This window comes from Oryzias melastigma, linkage group LG23 (assembly GCF_002922805.2).
Source record: "Oryzias melastigma strain HK-1 linkage group LG23, ASM292280v2, whole genome shotgun sequence".
NCBI classification, from domain to species: domain Eukaryota; kingdom Metazoa; phylum Chordata; class Actinopteri; order Beloniformes; family Adrianichthyidae; genus Oryzias; species Oryzias melastigma.
In genome coordinates this window covers 9,999,152-10,008,432 of record NC_050534.1, presented here as the reverse complement: position 1 = coordinate 10,008,432, position 9,281 = coordinate 9,999,152, and the positions used below count along the sequence as shown (strand labels likewise).

Genomic DNA, 9,281 nt, shown 5'->3' with positions numbered 1-9,281 from the left:
AAAAAGTAAAGAAACATCCTTAGTGAAATGTTGCTTTAAAGATTTTTACGTCAATACTGCGTGTTCACTGTTGCCACCCTGACTTCACTCTTTTTATACTATGTCTCATATGTCAGAAGCATTTATAGTCCAGTCAGGCAAAGGTTTATAATAGAACAGAGTTGGTTGGCCAAAAAGGGTCTTTGCAACAACTCAAAAATACTCTGCTGCTGCTATCTGTGAAATAAAGAAAACTCACATTTTAATCCCACCAGTGATTATAACTGAGTTAGAATTAAAACAAGTGGATATTAAGGTGATACTCAACTTTATTCTTAATATATTTACAAAATGAAATAAGAATCTAAATATAATAAATTATATAAAAAAATCTAAATTAAATAGAAATAATAGAAAAATATGCATTTTAGTGTAATGAACAATATAAACACCTAGAGTGAAAATTTTAAATAGCTTTATTTTCAAAACAAAAGCCCCTGTATGTTCCCCTTTGGAGCCACTAGAGGGCACACACACACTTTGTAAACCCCTCATATCTCATTGTATCATGACCAAAGACTAATTTATGCACGTCATTTAAAACATTAGCTGATATAAGCAGTAATTACATTTACTGAACTGATTATTCACTTAAAAAATAAAATAAACTCCAGAACATTTTGACTTTTAAGGTAATCTTCAGATTTTTTTTTTTTGATTTGATAAAAAAGAACATTTTTTCACAACAAAATTAGTCAAAATATAGGAAATAAAATTATTTTATTATATGTTTTTGTACACAGCAATTAAATAATAAATAAATGGCAATTAAAATAGCAAAAAAAGAAGAATGTATTTTTAATTTAAGATGAATATTATTTTTTATGTTGATAATATTTGAAGAAAAGCAACATCATTGTAAAGATTGACCTTTAACCTCAGCGAAAAGACAGGAAACAGGGGGACTTATTTTGGCAGCATCAGATAAATCCTCACAGACCTTTAACTGAGCCATTCAACATCCCGGACAGAAGATAAGACATGGAGCAAACAGCCGTATATCTGGAAAAAAAAAAAAAAAACATACAAAGGGGAAAAGTTATGTGAGCCAGCAGCTTGTGTGTACCTCACAATGGCTCTCGCTAAAGTTTGCGTCTCTTCTGATCTTCTCCCAGCTGGGTGTCTGCTTTTCAGGCCTCCTCTCCTCTGATCTGACTTCAGACACCAGAGGGCCTTTTGACAACCTCCAAACTGTCAAAGTACCCCAGGAATCAAACACAGTCGCACGCCGTCAGGATCAAAGAGTCACAGGTAAACCACACAAAGACACTGCCACGTACAATTGCTACCTGAAAGGCAGATTTTTCTTTTTTTTTTTTTCTTTCGGAGGCTCTTATTTTACATCTGCAGACTGTTTGACTGAATGGAGTGGATAGAATCAACAGAAGCCCGAGCACCTGCTAATGAAACTTTTAGACAAAGATTACAGGCTTTAATTCAGGTTGAAGAAAGTCTCTCAAAGAATCTGAAGGACAAGGTAAGTGACACCAGAAAAAAACCCTAAAAAACTCGAGCTGTATAATGAATGCTTGTCTAGGCTTTTCCACCGCACATCAGACGCTCCTCAGCCGAGACACAACCTGTCCTGGTGAGATCAAACATTTTTACGGCCGCCCTCCCCTCCTCGCCTCACGCCTCTCCCAGTGGACGGCGGCGGACTTCGCCGGCTTCTTCTCTGTTTCTGCCACAGCGCCCTGGGTCATGTTCTCCGCCTGTGAGTCTAATGTCCGCTGTCAGCTCGTGCTGGGTTCACTCACATTCCGGACTTTCTGGCTCGCCGACAACAAACCGGGTCAAGGGGAGAAGTTTCAGACGTCATATAGGGAATCATTTGTCTGGAGCATTAGAAGACACTTGAGATGATCCAAGCTGATTTAGTTAAAAGGTAAAATTCAGTCGAATTCCACCAATACCTCAGGAGAGGCTCTGATAGGTGTAGCTTAACACACTCAGTACTGGTTCAGGTAAAACTCACAAACCATGAAAACACAATGTTTGCTTGATTATTATCTGCAAATTATGATGTCACTAAATTAAAAACATAAAAACAGGAATAATGTAAAAAAAATAATAAAATGTACATTTTCACAAATTCAATTAAAGTGCCCATTTAGTTATAAATGTGTGTCATTAAAAGATGTTCACAGAGGTTGAAAGTGCAGAACTACACCTAATTTCTGGACATTTGTTCTTTAAAAATGCCAAACCACGATCATGTTTTCTGCCCTATAAGGCGCCGCTAAAAGCCATAATTTTTTTCTTAAATATGGATTAATCCTGGTTGTGTTTATTGACGTTGAAGGGAATTTGAGAGGAACTATGCGTTCTGTCAGATGGTAAGTCTGCTTTTTGTAATTGTTCCAAACAGTGTTATTGTGGAAACGCTAACACAGCTAATGCGTAGTAATCTCGGACTGTACTATTTTTAAGTATTACTAACAAGGTTAGGAGTTAGCGTAGTCATATTAATGTTTAGTTTTAGTGGTATCAGTCTGTTTTTTACATGTTACAAAAAAGATTTTTTACTTTTCTAGCATAGCTAAAGGGTTGTAGGGCTGTTTTTATATGCGTTACTAGCAAGGTTGAGAATTAGCTTAGTCACAGTAACATTTCTTTCAGCGGTACCAGTGTGTTTTATTTTACAAGTTGCTAACTAGGGTTAGGGTTAGTTACAGGTATCGTGAAGAGGCTAATGTGGCTAACTCTCCTAACATAGCTAATGTATAGCAGTATAGGACTTTTTATGTGTTACTAGCAGGCTGGATTTTAGCTTAGTCACAGTAACATTTATTTAGCAGTATCAGTCTGTTTTCTTTACGTGTTGCAAACAAGCTTGGGAGTTACAGGTATTGTAAATACTCTAACACGACTAACCGTTCTAATTTGGCTAATGTGTAGCAAAGTTGGACTGTGTTTCTTTTACGTGTTAATTACAAGGTTGGGTGTTAGCATCACAGTAACTTTTATTATAGTTATGCTAGTCTGTTTTTTCTCATGTCACAAAAAAGATAAGGAATTACAAGCATTGAGAATAAGCTAACAATACACTCCTTATAGTAATGTTGCTAACGTATAGCAAAGTAGAACTGTTTTTTTTCATGTGTTAATAGCAAGACTGGGAGTTAGTCACTAATGGTTTTTTTTAACGGTATCAGTATGTTTTTTATACGCATTGCAAAAAAGTTTGTGAGTTAAAGGTGTCTTGAATATGCTAACGTAGCTTACGCTTATATTTTGTAGCTAACTTATAGCGAGATATAGCTGTTTTTTATGTGTTACTAGAAAGGTTGGGAGTAATCAAGTCATAGTAATGTTTGTTTTAGCAGTATCAGTATGTTTTCTTACGTGTTGCAAACAGAATTGGCAGTTACAGATATTCTAAATACTCTGAAGTGGCTAACGCTTATAACACGGCTAACATATAGGGTGTTAAAATTGAGTTCTAGATTTACTTTGGATGTTGTAAAGTCTGACTGTCTGACTTATCTCTGACTCCTATGTCTTGTGTAATAAACTGTATAGTGTATGACAAATTCAAAAATTGACTTCTCATTGACGGTGTGTCTTATAATCCGGTGCACGCTATCGTACAGAAAATACAGTACACTATTTGCAAACTTATCCATCCATTTCTAAACCGGCTTGATCTCTTTTGGGGTCACGTAAATAAACTCCTAAATAAAAACAAGTCTGAATAAATATTGCCAAACCAACTTTTACGCACTGTGTGACTTTTGTTATTCTTTGGTAAGTAGTTAATCTTTTTTCATTCTTATATAATTAATTTCAAACTGGAATAAAAGATGCAAATAAACTACTTTCAGCTGGGATACTCTGAGCTCACAAGCAGTTTTTTTCAGGACGTGAACATCATCAGAGTACAAGCTTGTCTAACATCATCAGGAAGATGGTTCCAGATTTCTGCTGCATGAAATGGCATGCTGCTCCACCATATTAAGTCCTGACTCCAGGCTCCGGTAGAGGGTCTGTCTCTCTGAGCTTCTCAACGCCCAAGGTGGTTCAAATGGGACCAACAGGTCAAAGATAAACTTTGGTGGAGAAACTTCTAACACAAGCAGAATCGTTTTAAAATCTGTTCCCAATGCAACAGGAAGCCAAAGATTTGAGGACAGAAGCGATGTGGTCATGCAGCGTTCTCTGTGATCTGCAGTTGTCTCACAGCACATTGACTGTGTCCAGTGAGTTTCAATATCCTGCTGAATGAGAATGTGTGAATAATTCTCTGTGGGTTTGGTTTGAATACCATAACTTATCTTTTGTTAAGATGTTTGAATTCCTAAAGTCAAGAGTCCCTAATTACGCTTAGATTTGTAAGTTTTAGAGAAAACACTTTTTTTCAGCAAAAATGATAATCTCCGTCTCAGTCTGTGTTTAGCTGCAGAAAACTGCTTAGTATCCAATAAGAGATTTAGAGTTGTAGTGACAGAGGGAGTCCACTGATCCTTATTTATCTTCAGTGAATAAATCAGTTCCATCTGCATATTTGTGGTTAGATACATTCTTGCTACATTTTAGAGAATTTACAGAAAATGTGTACTCATGAAGCAAAAGGGGTCTTAAGATGGAGCCCTGGGGGACTCCCCACACCAAAGCCATTGGATCTGACACAAAGTTAGTAATTTCAAGAAATATTTTTTTTTTCTTCCGAAATTGACTGTTTTCAACCATGCCTACCAAGTCTCTATTCTATGTAGTAAGATAGTCAACTATGTTAAAAGTAGCGCTCAAATTGAGTATTTGCTTCCATGAGGAATTGCTCCACCTCACTGTTTTAAACGAACACTTTTGACGAAAGAAAATATTTTACTTTGTCTCTTGTCCTTGCTAGGAATTTTGATTACTTTTATTTTCATTTTACAGCACACTCTGTTCTGCCGTGTGATTGGCTGTAGACCTTGTCAGTAAATCTCCTCCCTGCTGTGTCTCCTGTACATAATGTGTTCAGTTAGCCAGATTTACGTAAATCCTCAATGGCCATCAGATCTTTGTTTTCATTCTATAATTCTAGACTTTTTTTTTTTAAAGGTTTGAAATTTAAGATTTTAAAGAAGAGAGAAGAGTGTGAATATAAACATTTCAAAGTAAATTGTGTATTTAGGAGTTTTACAGCTATCTGTAATCCTACAAAGCAGATTTCACTTATTGCGGGTTATTTTTAGAACATAAGCCCCCATAACAGACAAAGTAACTCCATACTTTTAATGTTTCAGTCCACTGAATGGTTCATTTGCAGTCAGTTTGGAGTTAACTGGACCAGAGTTCACTTGCAAGTAAACCTTAAATTTCATTTAGAAAAGGACATTTTTGACTAAAAACTATTTATCTTGGATACATTAGTTTAAACAGTGATGCAATTTCAGTTCTTTTTATGGTTTGATTATGACACTGTTTATGACCACAGAGCTAAACCACTGTGATGACTCCAAATGGGATCTGAAAATAACATGAATCACTGAAGGACTGAGTGATGAAGAATGCATAATCAGAAATCTCCTTTGTTCTAATGTCACTGTTTTTCCCCCTAAAAAAATATTATGGTCAACAATGCTGCTTTTAGTTTGTTCAGTTTCTACAGCAACCAGTAATAATTAATATGCACAAATTACGCTGATGATGAGTCATCAATAAAATGTATAGTCGTCAATTCAGTAATTATGAGTTATTTGAAAAAAATGTTCTCACTTTAGTTTATCTGGGGCACTGAAATAAACAAACACTGAAAACAACGCTGGAGTTTGGATGTAAGATAAACAAATACATGTTGACTGGAACATTGGTGGTTTTCTGACAATATTTTGAAAGTAGACAAACAAATGTTTACATCTATTCATGATAAAAATCCCTTTAAGTCCCACTCCAATCATCTTTTGATCTATTGCAAGAGTTTTCAATTGATTTTAGCCAAAATAATAATAAAAAAAAATGGTGCCATCTTCTAAGACAGTTTTTGCAGACCGGTAGTAGTTCGTTAGGAATTTGACTCTGAATTGGGGGCGGGACCATCAGCATGGGGCAACCCCGCTCCCTCTTCCCCTTCCTATTGCTGAGAGCTCTCTGTTTACAGCTTATGGCCCCTCACACCCCTAACCTAACATTACAGGTGCAACAAAAAGACAACAAGATGTATCAGAATGGAACAAAGCAGGGAGTGTTTTTTCTGTTACAAATACAGTCTTTTTCAAAAGACTTTTTTTCGTCTGCTCCTGATTCACAACAATTTGAATACAGAAATACTCATGTCAAATAATAATAATTTTTATTTATGTCCTCCTTCACAAGAAAAATGCCACAAGAACGTGTTGAAAACACCATCTTCATTGAAGTGGGAATTTGGTTATTGCCGCTCACTTTTCGTAGAATTTTACATCTCATTACAAAAAATGTTATTTATTATTTACTATAATTTTTTTTTTTTTTAATCTTCATAAGTTTAAGGAATTTAAATGGAATGCTAACGTTTAATTCCACCCTGGGATGTCAGACAACAGAGGACTTGTGCTGTTGCTGTTGGCATGTGAACCGCCGCATAGCATTAAAATTGCGTTAAGGCTCCGGTGAGAGAAGAAAGACTGGGTTCTGCGACACTAGAATGTTCCAGACGATGCGTCTGAGGAAAGTTACACGGTGTACGGTCAGTTTAAAGACTAATTTTTTCATAAAGATGAACTTAGAAAACGTTCAGAGATTCAACTTTGTTTCTGGACCTCCAACAGTAGACCGTTTTAGATGCGTTTGACCGTAAAATCGATCAACCAGAAGACCCGTTCTTGTGTATTTTTTCACTTCCATGAAATTATCAAAGGTGTCTCCTCTCCTGCTCCTCAGACATAGTATGTTTTTTTCATTTTTGGCTTGATTAACCACTTAGTTCAGACTCTCAGACACAAGATTGCAGGAAAAAAGGGAAGTAATGAAGTGCTTTTTGAATTTGCATTCCTGAGAGCTCCGGCGGACGCCTTGATTTCCTCCAACCTCCGCTGTTTGTTCATCGCCGAAAGACGTCAGCCATCTCGACCGTAACGCGCAACAAGTGTCCATCCAGCCTCCTCCATATTGCTCCCTCATCAACCTAACTGTCGTGAACAAACACAATCAACAAGCGCGTGAAGGGGACTTCGGAGGCTTTTCTCCCCTCAAATTGCCTCTGATGGGATGTTCATCATTGTCATTATGCAGATTAACGTGACCGTGAATGTTATATTTGGGCCTTTTTTTTCCCTTTAAAAGAGAAGTGTCACTTTTCCATAAAGCTGACCAAAAACACTTGTCTGTTTGCTTTCTTTTTCCTGGAATCAAGCTGTTTTGAGGGGGAAAAAAAAGAATTTCCAGACTAAGAAATTGAAAGATTCAGTCAGTTTTTGTGTTCCTAAACAAGAAATTAGGTACTAAAAAACTCCAAACACATAAAAGTATCATCCTTATATTAATAAAATGTAACTGAAAACTCTCTTTTTTTGTGACTCATTTGCACACGTTTAAGTCACACGATGACTTGCCAAAATGGGAAACTATTTGTATCTGGGGTTTACACAAACCCTTTGCACCCCACTCCTAAGAGCAAAAAAAGAGGAAACAGTTTGATTTAAATCTGAAATCCTTTCGCTGGCTTATAACTTCCAGGAATAACACTAACACCAAAAAGAGGCACTTGAACCTGCTCACATTTGAATCTGGAAAATTATTGCAAGAGGAGCAAATTGTTTGTAATTTCTTGGACAAATAAAAGGTACGTGATCATTTCCTTTTTTCTGAGTAATGTTAATGCAGTAGGTGATGCAGTGATAATTTGTAGAATCTGCAGGACCGACTCCAAAATCAAAACCTCATCCCCATCAAGCTGTATGTCAGTAATTCACAGCGTATCATTTAATCCAGAATTCCACTTCATTTAGCATCAAGAAGTCATATACTTGGAAATAAATTCATGCATGTAGGGGATGCATTCACAAGAACATTTAGATCCAGATGTTTGAAACATTTTAAATTATTAGAACTCTATTTTTCTGCTTTGAATTTCTTTCTTCAAGTTTGATATAAATTGTGGATCAATTCTGGTACTTGTTATTTTTCAGTGCAGAGGGTTTCAGGCATCATTTGATAACTTTTCTAAAAATAAATTCTGCAGAATAATCAGATTTTAAACTTGTCTCTCAAGAAAAAGAAAGATCTAACAAATGTTATACTATATTTTCTGCACAATAAGGCGAACTTAAAAGCCTTAATTATTTCTCAAAAAAATTGACATTGCACCTTATCATCCAGAGCGCCTTATATATGGATTCATTGTGGTTGTGTTCACTGATGTAGAAGTGATTTTGAGAGGTAGGACTACACGAGACTCTGTCAAAATGTCATTTTTTTCCTTTTACAAGCATTAAACAAGGTTGAGTGTAAATGTGAATATCCTAAAGCAGCTAGCATGAATTTGTGTCGGACTGTTTTTTTAGGTGTTAATGATAAGGTTGGGAGTTAGCATAGTCGCTGTAAAGTTCCCTTTAGTGGCATCAGTCTGCTTTTTTTACGAGTTTCAAACAAGGCTAGAAGTTCTTGTAAATACGCTAACATAGCTAACATATAGTGGAGTTGGAGTCTTATTTTTTTGTATGTTATTAGCAAGGTCGGGATTAACAGGTAATGTGAATACATGTGCACTGATAGCGCTAAAACATGTTATTGTGACTACGATAATTCCCAACTTAGAGTTATAAAAAAAAAAAACACACACACACAGTTTGACACTGCTACATGTTAGCCTTGTTAGCATTTTCACAATAATTCCAAACTTTGTTTATAACACAAAAAACACTAATTGATACTGCAAAAACAAACTTTTCTGTATCTACACAAACTCCCAAACTTGTTATTAACATGTATACAATTACAGTCTGACACTGGTACATGTTAGCTGTGTTAGCATACTTTACTATAACTTCAAACCTTGTTTGGACAACGCAAAAAAAAAAAAAAATGATAGTGCTAAAGCAATCGTTTTTGTGAATATACTAACATCATGTAACGGTATCAAACTGTGCTTTTTTTTTTGTTTGTTTTACGTGTTGCTATCAACATTGGGAGTTAGCATAAGCGCAGTTACGCTCCGACAGCCTCCTTTATTGTTCCAACGTGGGCATTTTTTTGTGTCCTTGTCTAAAAATGGCTTTGAATGATCAGAATGACACAGCAGATAAAAAACTTCCCCCAAATAGCTGCTTCCTTTTTTT

The 9,281-nt window shown here is 35.9% G+C and overlaps 1 protein-coding gene across 3 annotated transcripts in view; it reads left to right on the top strand.

The window, feature by feature from the left end:
• tfec (transcription factor EC) overlaps nt 1-9,281 on the top strand; it is a 70,732-nt gene that overhangs the window by 2,720 nt on the left and 58,731 nt on the right. For all 3 annotated transcript variants that reach the window (XM_036210137.1, XM_036210134.1, XM_036210135.1), the window contains exon 2: nt 1,155-1,290. The gene's annotated coding sequence lies outside the window, so the exon portion shown is untranslated. The remainder of the gene's footprint in view (nt 1-1,154; nt 1,291-9,281) is intronic.